A 17059-nucleotide genomic window follows, 5' to 3' on the forward strand; every position below is an offset into this window, starting at 1 on the left:
GGAGAGATGTCCTCCATCATGTTCTCTCCTTTAGACTAAGTCATCCAATTTGTTCTCTCCTCCAAACTAAATAAATCCTTTCCTCACAGTAAAAAAAAAGAAACCCAAAATGTTTTGCTTTTAAGTGTCTCAATTGAATTTTAAAAAAAAATTGACATGAGGAGCTATTTTAAACTGAAAGTTCAGATATTTCAGCTAACAAAATGTTGACATTCAGTGCCTCAGATAAAATTTCAGATATTTTAATGCATCAAAACAACTAAAAGGATGTGCCCACAAAACATCCCAGTATTGATAGATCTATAACATTTTTCACAAAGACGTTTGCTATGAAAGCTTCTGTCAGCTCTGTCACTTATCGCTTTGTCCCAAACGGAACAAAGCTCTTAAGCTCTTAAGAACGTGCTTAACTTCTAAAGTATGAGCAGCCCCACCACAAACAAAATCCAACTTAGAAATAAAGTATTTTCTTCAAATCCTTTCTCCAGGAAGCCAATGCTTGCAGTTATGAATGATCCCTACTGTGGAAGCCTCCACAACTTAGAACTAAGTGTGTCTGTCATTTGAGGGACTATTTCCTTAAAAATATATATTTAAGTACCCCCAGTCAGGTTGCCTCCAAGGACAAGTATGGTCTAGCACACCAGCAAGAGGGAATGGAAGAGACATGGCTCACTTTGAACTGCATCTGGAGCTGATGTTAATACCAATGCAGGCTGGAAGGGGTGCAGGGGTATCTTGCATGACCCAGTCCAGTGATGACAGCTGTGCTGAATTACTCAAGATATCCTCTGAAACTTGACAGAATCGCTGGCCTAGATTCATGACACTTATTCTGGGAAGGTCTTCATGGTCAATAAAGAGAGACAGACATCTCCAAAGGGGAATGAAGCTGTAGGTGGGCAGCTGGAAGTACCATTCGCTCTCCTGTGCCAACTAGACTTCTATAAGTCTAGGCATCTGGGAGATAGCAGGATGAATCTAGGGGTGTCTATATCTTTTGGGATTTCTTTTTGTCCCAAGTGATACCCAGAAAAGGACCGCTGAGCAGATTCCCTTCTATACTAGAAAGAAGCAAAGCGTACACGGCACATTGCACGCAGGAGGATTAGCGTTATATCAAACCTGTACATAACCCATTGACTGTAGGGGCTAGTCAGCAACAGAACACCAGCATTTCTCAAAGGGGAAGCAGGGTGGCATGGGTGTTATACCACTCTCCCCTCCAATTACTTATCTAGCCTGCAGTTACAGTGTGTGAAATGGGTCGATTATAATGGACGGACTTTCCACTGCTGCAAAGTCCTGATGTACGCACTCCTCCACTTCATAACAACAGGCACTGGCAATTATGTTCATCAGATTTCTGTTAGAAATGTCATACATATATCTTCTGTCCCAGTGTTTCCCTAATTTATCTGGTACTAACTTTGCTGCTTTCATAGTTCATTCCTAACCACTCTAATTAAACTTATTGATTGCTTCAGAGGAAGAATGTGTAGGGAATTGCAATGCTTTTTACTTTACTTCTATCTCCCAACTCTGTGAACAGCTGCTCCTCAGAAAAAACCTTACCCTTTTAATTACTTGCATAAAATTTAGGTCAGGTATGGCCTAGAGACGTTAGTTAACCATGTAACAGCGGATACTTTGGGAATCTGTATTCATGGGGTCCCACAGTCGAATGGGACATGCTGGGAGGCTGTACGGAAGGAGCTAGCCTGTAGCTCAGCGCAAACATCTGGGCTACTATAGATTTGTCAGAAGCTGCAGAACCTACCCTGGGATTTGGAAGTTCTCTGAGGATCAGCTTAGACTGAGACATACTTTGTCACAGGTAGACAGGAGGACCAGATGCGTGTACGAAGTATATTTTCTGGTCTCTTCTGCCCTTCATTCTACCTTCTCAGGAAGTTCTGCTGAACAATTTTCCACATGCATCACCATAAGCATTGCCTCCTTGCATCTTCCTCCCGGCCAAAGGCCCATCTCAGCCGGGGATACATCCAGAGCCTCTCTGCCACCTGCATCACGGCTGCACCTCAGCTTTGCTCCCCCACCCAGCTTCCAGCACCCTCCCAAAACATGGGTCAGAGCAGGTGGGCTGTGCGGGCATGGCAGAGCTGGGCCACGGAGTTGGACAGCATGTGGGGGGCCAGCACAGCCCCCAGTTCCTGATTGTACACGACTGAAATACGCAGTGACAAGACGTATTAGTCCTTTGATAGGGAAATCGTTACAAGTGGGGAAAAAGAGTAGCCAAAGATGGGAAGTAGATGAGGAGAAAAACCTTTCACTTGGAACTGTAAAGTCCAAAGCAGAAATAATGTATTTCAATGATCATATATCCCAGTTTAAAGCTAATGTATCCTCCTTGAAAAAGTTGCGGCTTAACGCTGAGCAATATTATTTCATATTCTTTGACATAATAGAATACATATATTTATGTATAGCTGTAAAACTGTATTATTTTTAAAAGTTATTTCATTGAAGTGGTGGACCTTTTTATGTTTCATGGGTACATTTCTTACACAGTAATAGAAAAACCGACTGTAAACCATTTTATGTTGAAGTACCTGCTCATTTAAATATGGGTAATTGAATAGAGACCACTGTGCGGTATTTGAGGTTGCAGAGATAAAGAAATGGTCCATAAAAGAAAATAAAGAATCTGAACCTTCTACTTAGAATTCCCTTGTTATTTGTTTGCACTTAAATTTGATTTTCTTGTTTTTAATTTTATACTCCTGGGTTTTAAAATGTTCAGCAATTATCTGATTTGTAGCTACAACTACAGCATGTTTACTTGTAAAACGTCTTTCAAATTAAGATCATTATTCGTCCTTTTAGATTTTCCCTTAACTTTGCAACTGAACATTTGCAGCTCAACAAGAAGAAGCAGTATTTTTTACATTCCAAATGGCTCTAATGTCAAAGCATTTTGCTGATTTAACAGCTGGTTTTGCAGGATAGAAAAATACTAATAATTCTCAGCAAGCAGAAAATCAACAGCTATCATTTTTCAAATGGGATTTCTATAGCTCTGTCAAGTGTCCCATATTGTACAAAGGAAAGGCAATTCAATCCAGCGTTTGATTTTGCCTCCAGAGATGAGAGCCTGATACACCTTTTTCTGGAACTCAAAATGCCAAATAATGCGGAGCTTTAAGGTGGTTGAGAGCCTTAAACACAAGACTTAAGTGTCAGGAGTGCCCTAATCACTTGGGCCCAAATATTCAATAACATATTCAACGCTTAAGAGCTACTGCCACCTTTAGATGCCTGCCATCAATGCCCCAGCTATATCCGTGCTCATATTTCTAGCACTGATAACTGGCTCAGAAGCCCTAAGCAGACCGAGCAGCTCACTCACGCCGTAATCCAGCAGATAACTTCACCTCTCGAAACACAAGTGCCTCGCAACAAACACAACCGGTGCACACTGCGCACGTCCTGGCAGGCTGGGTGCTGGCTTGTACTGCAGCAGAGCTGGGTGCCTAACTTTCAGGTTACTCTGGCTTGAGCAAAGACCACCTAAGTTTACCCTTTTCCATACATGCGGGCTCTGACGTATGGGCTGGCTGTTTCCAAGTCTCTTCTTTCCTTCCCACAAGCAGAAAAATGGGCTTATGCCCAAAATTTCAGGACAGCCAACGCAGTGGAAAATCTTGGTGAAAGCAGATAAGTATATTTTCCCGACTTGGCCAATCGAATGGGTTCCTGACCTGCATCCTCCCCTCTTTATTTCCTCCCTGTGTGGCTTTGGCAGTTGCGTGAACAACTGCTTTGGGAAGAGGATCCCATTCGCAGACTCCCTGATGTCCGCACCGTCGTTGGGGTGCTGTGCATGCACCTAATGGCACCAGTCATGGCTCGGCCGCTTCGGGTGCGAGAGCAGCATGGCCATCAGGTATGTGTGTGCTGGGAGTCCCCGGCTGCAAAGCCTTTTTGCAAGACTGGTTTCATTGCTATTTGCACCGCGGCAGCGAGCTGGCAGCTAGCTTGGGTGTACCCACACAGGCTGCTGTTGCACCTCGGGATGGCAGGGTGCACATCGGCACAGGGAGGGGGACACGGCACCAGCACGGCGCGCATCTGAGCCACAGCTGTAACCACCAAAGTGCGAGCTCTTGAGCGTGAGCTAGCTGTGAGCACATCTGCATGCACAGAGGACATTTTGTAATCCGCAGTAAAAAGCTACACTTAGGTAAAATAATCTAAACGCAAATTCCCAGAATCTTAATTTTTCACTCAGAATCTTAATTTTTCACTCAAGCTTACTTCTGGGTGCTCAGGGTGTGAGTGACATTCAGCACACACAGCAGCCACCGTGGCTACTCCGAAAGCAGTGCGGGACGAGGGATGCGGCTGTGCACGTTACCAGAGTTTCAATGCGGTTGGAGCCCTCACACCAGCGCAGAAAGGGATCGGGCGGGCAGTTTTCAATACCTGAACAACCGCTCTCCATCGAACGCCTCCTGTGACTGGTTAATTCCCAGGGGAAGCTGCAAAGTTTCAGTAAGCTCAATACTGTGATAGTTTTGATTTAGAGAAAGTTAATTGGGAACCCTCCCTGCCTTTTTCTGAAGCAAAACTGATTTGGAAAGGGGATTGCTATTGAAGAACAGTGGAAATGCTCAGCCAAATCTCAGCCTCTGGCTGCATCCCCGGTGACCTGCACTGCTGTAATACCGGCACAGACCTGCAAGGTAAAATGAGGGACAGGCTACTCTGCATCATGGTTGTGTCGCACCTGCCCCCGTGATCTGGAAAGTGGTCAGGACTGATGAACGTGACCCACACTCCTTTCTCAGTTCCCTTGGGTGGCTAGGGGGTGGTTTTTTATTTTCCTGACACCCGTATCAGGTATTCTGCAGCCCTGAGGTTTTTTTCCTAAACCAACTGCATCTGCAGCTCTTGGAAGTTTTTACAAGGCCAAAGACAAGGCAGTGAATTCCCTGGAGATTGACAGCGGGGGTCCTTGCACGACACTTAAATGCAATGACTCTTCAGAGGCAAAAAGAGTGATGGCTTGAAGAACAACATATGGGAGACCACACTGTGTGTTGTACTTTCTGCGCTGCGCAGGACAGCCGGAGAGGCCAGGAAAGCTCCCGTACACCAAACGGAGATGCAGTGGAGAGGAATGAGGAGGGACAGGCAAAGGCAAGATGGTACCAAGCACTGAAATTGAGGGCAAGAAAGCTGAGGTGTTGGAAGGCTCCTTTTGATTTAGCACCTCGGGAAATACAGGCTGGCATCAGTTTAGGCACAAAAGGAAGAAGAAAGCTTATTCAGGGAAAATGCTGTACATTTATTTACACCCACAAAGAATCTACGAGCAGACTCCACACTAACTTGCCCAGAAGGTCTCTTATGACCATGGGACACCTCACCAGCCAGCTGCCTTCAGTCTGGCTGCCACGCATTTGTCTTGCCTATTCTAGAAACAAAAGCAGCGAGATGCTCGGCGCAATCAGACATACTCTGAAAAAAACCCCAACTCTGCTTTTAAATAGTGTTCTTAGTGTAGATTGATGAAATGATACGTACCCCCCCCCAACACACCACCTTCTGACATCCATCCATTGGCTTGACAAAGCAGGTAGTCACACACACTCCACATGAATGCACCCGTGGCCAGGTTGCCTTGGAAACCTTCACTGCTACCTAATATTGTTATAATTGTCAAGAAAATATAGGTTTTCTCCAATGATTTGCAGCATGCTTCCATTTTATGTAAATGCCAGCTTTCCATCTGCAGTTTTCTGAAGGTTTGCTTTGCTTTCTCCCCAGAAATTTTAAAGATATGTTCTCCCCAGAAAAATTAAACTGTTGTTTAAATGTTAGTAACACTGTTGTATCAGTACAGGGGGCCGTACAGCAATTCCAGCTTCCCTGTGTCTGTCGAAAGGGATTTCCAACATTCAGGGAAAAGAGCCCTGCGGTCCTCTACACCACATTTTATTCCACGCGCAGCTCTGAGGCTATAATTCAACTCCAACAGAACAGATCAGCCCAAGTGCCCCCATGCAACCTTGCTCGGGCTGCACGCTCTCCACAACACCATCTACCTCCCAGTGATGTGGCCAGCACAACTAGCAGAAACCCTGAGCAGCTTTTACTATATGAACACTTCCAACGTATACTAGGACTACTATGTGATGTACTCACCTGACACGTAGTCTCAAGGGGGCCTCTGGAGAAGACCATTAGATGCTCACCTAAAGGAGATCTACATAAAAGCTACAGGTGTGTCCACATTGCATGTACTTACCAGGAAGAGGTAAACGAACTCTTCGTACTGTGGTGCAGATAGATCCTAAATCCTGTGCTCCTTCAGAGAGCAGCAGCCTGCTGCCCTATGTCTCCAACCCAAGGCCCAGCTTGTAGCAGATGGAAACTGCAAATTCTGGTTGTTTGATGCGCAATTTTGCCTAGAAAAGAGGCAGGCAAAAATCAGATGCACTGGAGCACAGCGTGCCGATGAGTTAAAAGAGAAATGTTTGGAGGTGGCACTTGAAAAGGGCACAACCTATAGCAGTAACCCCCAAACGAGCAACCTGAAACACTTGGTGGCGATCGAACAGAATGCCTTAAGCCAAGCTGAAATAAAATTTTGCTTGGAAAAGAGAAAAGCGAACCATTTCCAGTTAGCCCAGACTGAATGCTGTGCCTCTCCAAAATAACTGCAATGCCTGATCTCACCACGCTGTAATTCTGAGAGTCTGAAGCCCTGCAGCCCCTTAAAAAGCTCCTCCAAAGGCAATGCGGCCATCCCCAAGCAAGTCCTGAGGTTGATGTAGGCTCTTCTTGCAGCTGCAGCTAGGCTGGCTGAGGAAGTGCCCTGAGCACCCTTTCCTGGGGCTGCTGCCTCAGTTGAGCGTCAAGCCCAAGGAGAAGCCACGACCGCGGAGCCAGGAGGCTCCTCACCCTGTCGTCCTGCTTTTGAAAAACTAGTGAACCCAACTTTAGCTGATACCAAGTTGCGTAAGAGACAGAGAAGTTTTAGTAAAACTAAAGCAACGTAAGCCTATGACATATGACTTCAGATTGCCAAGTTAAAACTGCAGTAAATCAACTGTAGCAAGACCAGAAACTATGGCTTCTCCATGTATGTTGGGGGAAAAGATACTAGAGTTTCTTTCCCGTGCCTGTGTAATACAGCTGTTCTGTATTTTTGTTTACAGCCTCAAGCAAACCTCTTGAAACTGAGATGATGGCTTTTTAAATGTAAAAGCATTGACTTCTATTTTAGTGAAAGAAAAAAGTTCAAAACAATTAATTTAAACAGTTTTAAAGTTACATTTGTATGCTTTTTTGGAAGACGTGCTTTTAGCAAAAATGCAATTAAGTGTCTCAATGCAAGGCTGCCTGGCATTTTTTCCCATCTATCCGCATCATGTTGGTAGAGTTTGGGAGATGCAGTGGTTACCTTAACTTTATCCGAATGAGCTGCAGATCTCTGCTTTCAAAAAGAACCCAAAGCCTAATTTTTAACTGCTCAGCATGCACATTTAGAGTTGTATTTTTCAAAAGATTTCAGGGCTTTTGAGCAGCAGTGGCAATACAGGTGCTAGGTGAAAAGAGCTAACAGCTCTGAGTGAGATACTCAGGTTCCAGCATTTCCACTCTTCAAAACATGTGGGTATTTGACTTCCAGATCAGCGTGGGCGAATTTGGCAAGTCTGCCTTGAACACCTTGGTTTTGATTAAGCAGAGCTGCTGTAGAAGAAAATCGGCTGAACTAGTGGGTTACGTTTGCGATCACAAGAAATTTAGCAAGAAAGATAGATGATAAAACGAATAAAGTAAAGGTTAGTAACTCACTAGGTGCCACTCAGTACTCACCTTCTCTGAATACCACGCTATTTATTAAGGTGTCTACCTAAGACTTCAAACCCAACATCAGGTATCTGCAATTCTTGCAAGTACAGCGTGCCCATTCAGGTTAAAATAAAAGCAGTCTAAATGCACCATTATGTAAAACTTGTCCTATTCCTGGCAAAACACCTCTTTCATTCACCTTGCTTTTTATTTCGGTACCTCTCTAAGGTTCCCAACTTTGCAGCCAGAGATAACCAAAAAGGTAAAATGCCAGAGGAGAAAGCTCTCAGGGTTATGAGCCTGGATGTTAAACTCTACTGTGGAGAAAGAGGGCACTGCCCCAAATGTTTTAGTAATTTTTTTAGGCAGAAGGCCTCCTAAATTGAACTCTTCGTTAACACAGACCAGCCAAAGTTGAACTAAAACCTAATGCTCCAACCCTAAAAATAGGCTTTTCCTGAAAGGGGAGAGTCACATTGCACTCCAAAGTATCTTGTACCAGATCTTATATCTGCAATTTTTAAGACTAGAGCAACGTGATGGAAGGCTTCTAGATCTGCTATTTATGAATTGTACAGAATTTCTTGGAAATCTCTTGCGCTGTGGGAAATCAGATGGTTTTACAGTAATCTCAGACACTATTCTTACATTCTTACTAATTTGAAGTACTGACGATCTGGCCTCGTAAAACCTGAAAGGAATTATGAGAGTTGGGACATATTTTCTCTCCTGCTGAAAATGCCAATGCTGGATTTATCAGTGAATTTCTCTCATACTGCTATGACTTTGCCTGGAGTTGCTGCATTGTTGTGTAGGGGCACAGGTTTTTTTCCCTTCAGCCCTCGCTCTGTACTCATGCTCTTTACCTTTCTGATGAGAGCAAAATGCTGGGCAGATGATACGCAGCAGAGGGAAAGTGTTCCGATGGACCAGCTGTTTCCTTAAACGATATTGTTTTAGGAAATATGCCAGTTTAGATAGAAGAAAAACCGTCTGACATGGAATAAAATACTGAGCGTTTTATTACTGCCTTTTTTTGGGTCTCAATTTCCTATTTCATTCCCACTTTTATATGACAGCCCATCATTTTGAGTCCTGCATCTCATAATATATACAACATATCTTTATTCATTGTTCTCCTTCAACCCACTAACCACATCAATGATTCCAATGTGGCTGTTTCACTAGCCTCCATCTAAAGTTGCATTCAGCAAACAAAAATAGCCAAATATCCACGTTTCCAGTGAGATGGCGGATGGGAAGCAGGGCTCTTGCGCCGACCTGTTGTAAATAGCTGGAGAAGTGTCCTATTACACTCACAAATACCATAACAGAGATAGTAACTGCAAAAGTACGAAGATGTAATGCACCCGCCTTTCCCCTTTTTTGTAGCAAATGCTATCAAACTGCTAACCTGGGCTGGCTGCGTGCCGCAGTGATTTCAGCAGAAAAGCAGCACCTGGCTGCAGGAGGTTCTGCAGGGCGGGAGGCAGGAGAAGGTTTGAAGCTCAGCAGATGGCACAGACGGGCACTGTGCCAGCCCAGGGCACTACCTGGTGCGCCTACGGGATCGCTCGCTGCATTTGTTATCGAGCTGGGAATGAGAGACAGCTTTGTTTTATTATCCTTTCTCTTCCCCCTTTATGTGATTTTGCTTTTAGCCACCAGGCAACAGCAGTGCTCTTCTCCGGAGTGTGAAAGATTCAGCAATAAAAGGAGCCCAGGAAAAAAGAAAAAAAAAGTGAGGAGGAATCTGTTGTTTTTCTGTAACAACTGGTCAGCTTAAACCTGCAACCTGTCGGCCTCCTGTGATTGCTAATAGCTCTGTTTACTCAGAGCCAGACCACAGTGGTGCTTTTGGACCACAAACTGGGCTGGCATCGTGTAAGCGCGTGAAGAAGCAGTATTTATCATTGTCATGATTTTGTTGCTTTCCCCCACACTTGTAAGAGTTGATAACAAGCGACTCGGAGACAGCACAGGCCTGTGAGATGTCTCTGCATGAGCAAAGGAATGGCTCTGTTCGGAGAGCAGGCACAAGTTATTCCTCCCAGTCTATAAATAAGTGCCGAGGCAATGGAAAAATGGCATTTGCCCTTGCGCCTTCTCCCTTTGTTTCAGCTCAGGGCTTTGCCTTCCCATACGTTCCATGGGGCAGATCCGGAGTAAGTGCTCAGGACAGTATGGTTTGAATGGCAGAGCAGATAGGTGGGGTTTTTTTTTCTCCATCTATACATTTGGGCCTTCCCAAGCTAGGGCTGAGCAGAGAGAATAAAAAAAATCACAGAATCACAGAATCATTAAGGTTGGAAAAGACCTGTAAGATCATCAAGCCCAACCGTCAACCCAGCCCCACCATGCCCACTAAACCATGTCCCGCAGTGCCATATCTACACGTTTTTTGAACATCTCCAGCGATGGTGACTCCACCACCACCTTAGAGATTTCTTGGCTGAGTCTAATGTGCATTTTGCAGATGACACAACTGACATCCATCACCCCCAGGTTGAATAAGTGGAGAGAAAAAAAATTTAATCTTTTGTCCTCCCCATTGATGTGGTTCCATCAGCATAGCATTTTCCTCTCCTCTTTTCTTCAGCCGTAATGGAGGACACCAGCAAAACCACCCGCTACTCCCGTACAGCTCAGCAAGAGTAAATCTTTTCTCTTGGGAAGGTTTGCAGCACAGCAATAGAGAATTTCAGGACAAGTCTAAGGTAAATTGACTCAAGCTGCCTCAGAGACACTTACCTAAATCACCCTTCTTGTAGTGCAGGCACAACTATCCTTCATTTTCACAAGCACTAAAAATAAACCAGAACCATTGAATTCATTTCTTCCCAAATAAAGAGATGTTGGAAAGCAAACTCAAGTTAACCACTTGAAAAATACTTTCACGGTGCTGTAATTCAAAATAACAAGGAAGGAAAGGAAAAGGAACGAAAAAGGAAAAGAAAGATTTTATACTAAATTGCATTAGCCAATAACCTGATAATCAGTCAATTGAATTTCTTTGTGAATAACCCCTGCTGTATAATGGCAGCCCACATACAGTACCTTGATACTTTGTAGTAACTCGGTCTTTGCCTTCTCATTATAAAATAAAACATACGGTATTTTAACGTAAAGGATAATGTCAGGTTTGATAACATGAGGCAGTTAGTAGCTACATTTTAATACTGTGACGGCATCATTCAGGTTTCCTTGCTTGATGAAAAGTAAATTCTTTTTGTCACACCAGGAAATATTCGTTGTTTCAAGACTTTTGTGAGAAAAATGCTACAGACATTAAGTCAGAGGCACGAAAGATTATTCATGTTCAGCTTTAAAATCAGGCACATCCAAAATATTCGCTTTCAATTTGCATTTCTTTTGATCCACTATACTTCAGCTGAGACAAGAGAGGAAATTAAGTCAAAGACAGATTCCCTTCCAATTAAAATCTAGTAGAGACAAGAGGATTAATCCTCTTCCCCGGCTCCGTCCAGGCTGCGCACCCCACGGCTCCCAGGGGAAACGCTGTGGGGTGGCGAATGGCACCCGCAGGGTGACAGGGAGAGGGTGTCCCCCATGGCTGTGGCCCCCATCGTGCCTGTTGGATGCAGGTCACCAGTGATGAATGCCTCCAGTGCAGCACGGGGTGCTCCTTGCCCTGGCATACAACCCCCTCTTGCACAAAATGCCCCCCACGTACAACAGCGGGGCACGGAAAGGTTATGCCAGAGCTCAGATATTGCGGGCTTCACCCTGAGCTTTGCTGGAGGGGGCATCAGGGAAGGGGAAAGAAGCCTCCGCAACCATGTCCCATGTGTGGGAGCTTTTGGTGCATGTGCCAGTGCCAGCAGGCTGCGGGGTAAGGGGCTCTGAGCCTTCCCTCCATCCCCCCTCCAGCAACCAGGCTTGCTGCATCATTTCTTATCTGAATTAACTGATTTTGGGGGATAGGACTTGAAGACGGGGACAGTTTGTTGACCTCTCTGCAGTGTGTGACAAAGTGCATGCCATCGTCGTCTTTTGCAAAAAAACTATGGTCTTCTGCTAAAGCAAGAAGGGGTTAAGCTGTCTATGCAGCTGATACATGGTAGGATCTAAAACTGTCAGCAGTAAAATCCACATCATTCATATGTGTATGTGCATTAGGATTTAAATATGGGTGCCAAAAATGAAAATGCAGCTTACTGAAGAAAGGAAGAACACGTTTCCTAATATAGATCCTTTTTTCCCATTTCTGGAAGACGTTGGGAGAATTAGCAGCACCTGCAGAGGCAGAAAACAAGAAAAGTAAAAGAATCATGGATAATTAATACTCCGAAGGCAAAGACATCTTTCATGGAAAAACATAATGGGCCAGAAATTCAGCTGCTGTACATTAGCTGATTTACATCAGCTGAGGAATGTGTTTCAGTACGATTTAACATTTTTCTCATGTTACCTGGGAGATAAACGATTCAAAATATAGAGAGAACTTAGCATGCATTGTCTGTCATCTTTTGTTGATTAATAATTTCAGATGTTGTTACTATTATTTAATATAGAGAGTCATTACACGGTAAATTAAAATACAACAAAACATTAAATGCAGCAAAGCATTACTTAAGCATAATCTCTTAAAAACCCAAGCAAATGAAGCAAATCAATTTTAAAGGTCATTAAGGGGAGCTGAAGTCATAAGAATGAAATTACCAAATTATCTCAGGTTCCAGGCTGCTCCTAGGACAGCTACCGGACAGGGCAGAGATAGAGGCAGCGTTTCCCATTTTCTTCTCACAGATCACCCTGGAACAGTCTGCTGGGGTGAGAACATCCTATTATGTTCTTACTCTTTAGCTGGAACGGGATGTTTCTGGCCCTGGTTTTTTTAAGGGCGTGTGGTTGCACGGTTGCTGTCTGAAAGGCCCCTCCTAACAGCGTTTGAGCTGCTCGCCTGGTTTCAACCGAGTTGGAAGGGAGGGTAGAAATCTCAAAGATCAACTGCAGCTAGCTGTGAAAATTGGGGCTAAGTAGAAGGGTCCAGCTATCCCCTGTGCCACGCGTCCTGCCAGGCGGCCGAGCAGACACTGGGCAGCTTGAGCGAGCCTCAAAACGTGCCATCTCCTGCCTGGATAAGCATTAACAGATGACAGAGGGATGGAATTAGGGACAGGGAGCTGAGGACAGGGGAAAAAGGAGGAAGGAGAGATGAGGAACAACTGGAGCAAGTGGGTGAAGGAGAGTGAGACGTAATGGGGAGCATCCCCTTCAGCACTGAGAAGCATTAACAGACTTTTGCCAATAAAGAAACTAATGGATGTTTTTTGGGGAAAACATATCAAATTAAGTTGAAACGTTCTCCTCAATGTCATTTTCCTTAGCAGGACAATGGTCTGCAAGAGGCACAGACGCAGGATGGCCAAATTTGCTTGGGTTATCCAAACTAGTGCCAGGATAACTGCTGGAGAATTAGTGTCCGGCCTTGCATTGCTTCCTTCAAGAGGAGGAATTGAACCACCCCATTGCGATACGGCCGCAGATTTGAAGCCCGCACCCCAAACCACAGAAGATCTCTGCAGCAAAGGAAAATGCTTAACAGCAAGTAATGTGAAGTGCATCCCAGATAAATCTTACCAATAACGGCAATATAATCCCTCTATAACGGAATTCTCCCGATGTGAAATATATAGCGGCCAAAAGGATTCATCTCGCTAAAAGGACTGTTATTTTTTTATTGACTAAATGGCTAAAATAAAGGATATGTGTGCTCTCTCCTCAAGCACAGATGCAGAGGATCATGAGCTATTGAACAAGGGCCGTGTTCTACCCTCTGATGCGGAAGCTTGACACAGCTTCTTAAAGAAGGGATTGCTGTAGATTTGAAAGGACTGTCACTTGCCAGTTTGTTTTGCAAGCAAACTTCACCCTACTAACTGCTGCTCCTACAAGAAGCCAGCAAGGACTGTTTAGTCATTCTTTAGAAGTCTGTGTTTTATAACAACTTCATTAAGAGAATGCATATCCTGAAATTTTCCCATCACACTCTGGACCAAGCCCTTTCTCTAGCCCCCTTTTCATAGAAGAAGAGCCTCCTTCAAAAAAAAGGAGAAAACACACCTGAGGTGTGTAGCCCAAGCCATCAAGGGAGACACTGCCAAACACAATTCCATCGAATGCTGGGGGAACAGGAGTGCGTTTGGCTGAGCTTTCAATATAAATCCCTTTTATTTCCTACGTTGGCTTGGTGGCTGGGAGAGAGCTATGATAAATAAAAAGTTCTGCTTTAGTTCAGTAAAATCAATGACTAAAATCCTAATTTTACTGCTAGGACTGCAAACCAAATGTGTGGCTAATGGCTGCTGGCTCCTGCCTGTGCATGCTGTTGGCAGCTGGCAGTCGTTCATCAGGCTGTTGTGGCATCTTAAGGCCACCGCTCATGTGATGCCCCCGTATGTGTTCCTCTTTGCCTTGGTGAAGGAGGCCTGGAGCAATGAACCTCCTCGGACTAAGGCACGGTCTTTGTGAACACTATGGTGATGGGCTCAAAAAAAAAAAAAAAATGTTGTGTGTACTTCATTGCGGTGAGAATCTGTAAGACCAAAAAAGATACGATGGGCTGGTGAAGAAAATGCAGAGGAGAAAACAGGATTGTGTCTTCACGTGTAACAGGCATGTAGCTCCCTATAGAAGTCCAGCTTTCCAAGTTGCAATTTCCACGTCCTTCAGATCCCTTTGGGTTGTGGTAGAAAAGGATCATCTCCTTTGATTGAAAGCTAAGATTAAAACATGGGCCGTTAGTGGAGAGAAAACATTTGCTGATGCCTGGATTGCATATGGAATTCTGCAGTGGCACTTTCTTCTAGTACAGTAAGACCAGGATACTTTTTTTTTTTTTCTGGGATAACACAGACTCTTCCCAGTGCAGATCAGAGTGGGTTACCTCTTCCTGCTGGGACCTAACAGCCAACATCTTTGACAGCTGAAAATTTCTTCAAAGGGAGGAGAGAAAAAACTTTGAGCGCACCCAAAAAAGGAAACCACCCACAGGTGCTAAGCCCATTGCCTCGTGTGAGGCTCATGTATACAACAGATGGCAATACACGTGCATATACCAATACATATAAAAACAATTTACTAAAATCAGTGTAACCAAACAATCACATTTTCCTGCTTTCTGAGCTGAACTCTGAAGTTCTGAATCTAGGAAAGTGTGATGGAGATCTGGCGATAGGAAGAAGTGGACTTCTACTTACCCTAAAGAGTAGTCTGAAAGGTTTTTGGGGAAGGCTAAACAGTTGCCACCTTCTCTCCTTCCCCATTAAGTGTGTTAGACAGTGATACAAACAGTGTCTCATACCAGTGCAGATATTCAGCATGGATTACAGCAGATTTGAAAAGCCCAGGAGCTACCTGGGATATAATTCCCCCACAAAAAGCAGTGCCTGCCTTAACCAGCAAGAAAAGCTGAATGCAAAAATAATTAGAGATAACATAAAATGGCTTCTCCCTGTGAACAGCAGGAAAACATGCACTGCAAGTAGAGCTGCGTGACTAATTGATTTGAGGGGTTTGTTGGCAATCTGAAAACCAAACACACCCGACAGGTAGGTTTTTGAGTTCAACAGAGCTAATGTATCCTATTACCCAACAGGTTCCACTGTGCAGCTTCCCCAAAGTCTAATAAAGCATGAATCTGGAAGCCCTTCCCTCAGCAGGGCGTTTCTTTTCCATCTGGACGCTACTTTGACAAAATTCACGGGAGCCCCCGCGAGACTTTTGGGTTGCATCCAGACAGTGGGTATAACTGTAATTAAGGGGGGGACAGACACAGGCATACATGCACACAAATGTGTGACAAGATGGGGCAAGACTTCATCTCTGGATCCAGACTGTATTTTTTATGGTCTCCACTGGCACCAGGAGACAAAACGGAACCACTGTGTTGCCAGACAGTCACAGGTTTTAAGCTTGCACACCCCACACCACTGAGCAGCATTTGGGCAAGAGAACTCTTCCTATCCACCCATATGAAGAGAAATCTCTTGCAGTAAGGGTTGAATTACCTTGAGAAAAGGATTATACTGACTCTACCCTATTGTATCCCCTTCGTATCTCCTAAACAGGATTGCTTTCTCCTCGGAGGAATAAACAAAAGAGTTAGGGGAAGGGAAAAAAAAGGTATCCTTGCCTCTAAGCCTGCAACAAACCGTCACTGGATAACAACCAGGTCCCTTCCCTTTCCCAGCACAGCAGCTGTGGACACTGGCAGACAACAGCTGATAGTGTCAACATGTTTTGGGAAAATTTCTGGAATAATGTGCTGCTCTTGTGGTCTAGTGGTCAGAAAAAAACAAGAAGAAAAGAAGATAACCTTTTTCATAAATAGAGACAATGAGGGGAAACATGACTTCTTTATTCTCTCCCTGAAAGCACTACAAAACAGCCCTTCTGTTTATTTATCAGGGTACAAGTGGAGCTCCTTCCTAAAAGAGCTGATCTCTGCAGTTATTGCAGCATTTGTCATAACAGCAAGCTTTGACGGTGAGACAACGGTACAAGAGCTGTTGAGACAGGGCAAGGTATATAAGCACAAAAGTACAAAACATCCTGACTTGCTCATTACAGGAGAAAGCTGTTGCACGGGCAGTTGTTAGGCAGTGTCCAGTGCTCAGCCGCTCTCCTCCGAGGTGCAAGCTTGCAAGAAAAAGCACACAAGAACCCCCTTTTGGGACACTTCCTGCTCAGAGCCGATGAGATGTCACCGGTTCTGTAGCTGCAACAGGGATTTTTCAAGAGAGGATGCAGACTTAGATGAAGTTTTAGGGCAGCCATTCCTTTTCGCCTTGCTATACAGATTTCCAATGTCTAATGCAACCACAGTGTCATGTAACGATGAATTACCTTCTCCCTTGGAACAAAAGAACTTGGGTCAAAAATCAATAGGCTGGATTGCTCTCTGCACCTCTGCTTTTAAGAACAGTGTCACTTCTATCTCAATAAGACATAAACACATGCAAGTATCTTCTCCTTGGTTTTCTTAAACATGATGATCTTTGCAGAGAGACAGAAAGAGGTGTGCTTCGCTTCTTAGAGATACGTGACATATTTATTCCTCATGTCCAGGCCCAAGAAGGAATTCAAGCAGCTAATTCACAGAATTGAACCATTACAGCTCTGACACCTTGGTCCAAGACCATGGAAGAGCACAACCTCCGACCATGCCTGACGGCAGAGCATAAAGGCACGTGTAAGAGGCAGGGGT

At 44.4% G+C, this 17059-nt stretch overlaps 1 long non-coding RNA gene across 8 annotated transcripts in view; it reads right to left on the reverse strand.

Annotated features, from left to right (window-relative positions):
- The window catches only part of LOC132317114 (uncharacterized), a 61004-nt gene that overhangs the window by 16908 nt on the left and 27037 nt on the right, over positions 1–17059 (reverse strand). For 4 of the 8 annotated variants that reach the window (XR_009484007.1, XR_009484006.1, XR_009484001.1 and 1 more), the window contains 3 exons: positions 12511–12616; positions 12007–12084; positions 6278–6437 (listed from right to left, as the gene is read on the reverse strand). This is a non-coding gene — a long non-coding RNA (uncharacterized LOC132317114). Of the gene's footprint in view, positions 1–6277; positions 6438–9400; positions 9422–10578; positions 10632–12006; positions 12085–12510; positions 12617–17059 lie in introns of those variants that run through there. The other 4 variants (XR_009484002.1, XR_009484008.1, XR_009484003.1 and 1 more) reach the window with 4 other exon arrangements.

The sequence above is a fragment of the Gavia stellata genome, chromosome 5 (assembly GCF_030936135.1).
Source record: "Gavia stellata isolate bGavSte3 chromosome 5, bGavSte3.hap2, whole genome shotgun sequence".
Classification (NCBI taxonomy): Eukaryota; Metazoa; Chordata; class Aves; order Gaviiformes; family Gaviidae; genus Gavia; species Gavia stellata.